Below are 1,453 nucleotides of genomic sequence, written 5' to 3' on the forward strand. Positions count from 1 at the left end.
GAAATTCTGACACATGCTACAACTTGGGTGAACTCTTAGGACATTATGCTAAGTAAAATAAGCCAGTCACAAAAGGACAAATACTATATGATTCTACTTATATAAGGTACCTAAAGTAGTCAAATTCATAAAGATAGAATGTAGAGTGGTGGGTGCCAGAGGCCAGGGTAGGGAGGAAGAGGGAATTACCATTTCATGGGTATAGAAGTCCAGTATAGAAGCTAGTCCAGCAGATTTTGACATTCTGCTGGCATTTTAAAAGAAAGGCTGATGCTTTTTTTGTTTTGCTTTTAAGTGGAGCATCTTAAGTACCATAAACTACAAAGATTTAGAAGATCACGGTCCGTGCCAGTGAGCTGTATAGTATTCCATTGCATGAATGTACCACAGTTTTATCATTTTCTTATTGCTGGGCATTTGGGAATTGTTTCCAATTTTTCATTGTTATAAGCAATATTGCAGTGAGCTTTCATGTATGTGTCTCCTTATAGACGTGTATGAACATTTTTTTAGTGCATTTACTTAAAAGAAGAATTGCTGGGTTTTTGCATTTGTACATATTCAATTGTATTAGATATCACCAAGTTGCTTTCCAAAGATGTTGTATCAACTTATCTTTCCGCCAGCAGAATATGACAATTTTTGCAACCCTGTATCCTTGTCAATACTTGGTATTATCAAATTTTTACATTTTTGCCAATCTGCTGGGGTGAGATTGTTTTTTTTGTTGTTTTTTGTTCTAATTTACATTTCCTTAATTACTAGTGAGTTTGAACATCTTTTTGGATGATTATTAGTTAAAGATCTCCACATCTGTGAATTGCCTATTAAAATCTTTCTCAGATTCCTACTGGGATGTTTATCTTTTCTTATTTAAGTTGTAGGAGTCTTTCATATCTTTTGAAAAAATAATCCTTTGTTAGTTATATGTATTACAAATATCTTCTCCAGCATCCTGGTAGCTTATCATTTTACTTTGCTCATGGTTTCCATTTTTATACAGAAGATTTCTATATTTAATAGTCAAATTTGACCAGGCATGGTGGCTCATGCCTGTAATCCCAGCACTTTGGGAGGCCGAGGTAGAAGGATCACTTAAGGCCAGGAGTTCAAGACCAGCTTGGGCAACATAGCAAGACGTTGTCCCTAAAAAAACAAAAAAATAGTCAAATTTATCAATGCTGTCCTTTGTGGTTTGTGTCTCTTATCTTCATCAAATTAAATAAACAGATCCATTTATTGTCAAATTTATAACTGTTATTGAGCCTTAATGATGAAAGGTTTGAATATTCTAGTTTAAGATTAATACACCTTTGTTTATATTCCTTGGCCCAAATATTCATATTTAATTTGTGGTTTAGGAGACTCGTTGGTTCAAGTTATTCTATTAGGGTTTTGAAAAAATCATCTGCTATCTTTACTCTTTGAGTTCTGACCTCTATTGAAGCACAAT

This window comes from Propithecus coquereli, unplaced genomic scaffold (genome assembly GCF_000956105.1).
Source record: "Propithecus coquereli isolate 6110/MARCELLA unplaced genomic scaffold, Pcoq_1.0 Scaffold162, whole genome shotgun sequence".
NCBI classification, from domain to species: domain Eukaryota; kingdom Metazoa; phylum Chordata; class Mammalia; order Primates; family Indriidae; genus Propithecus; species Propithecus coquereli.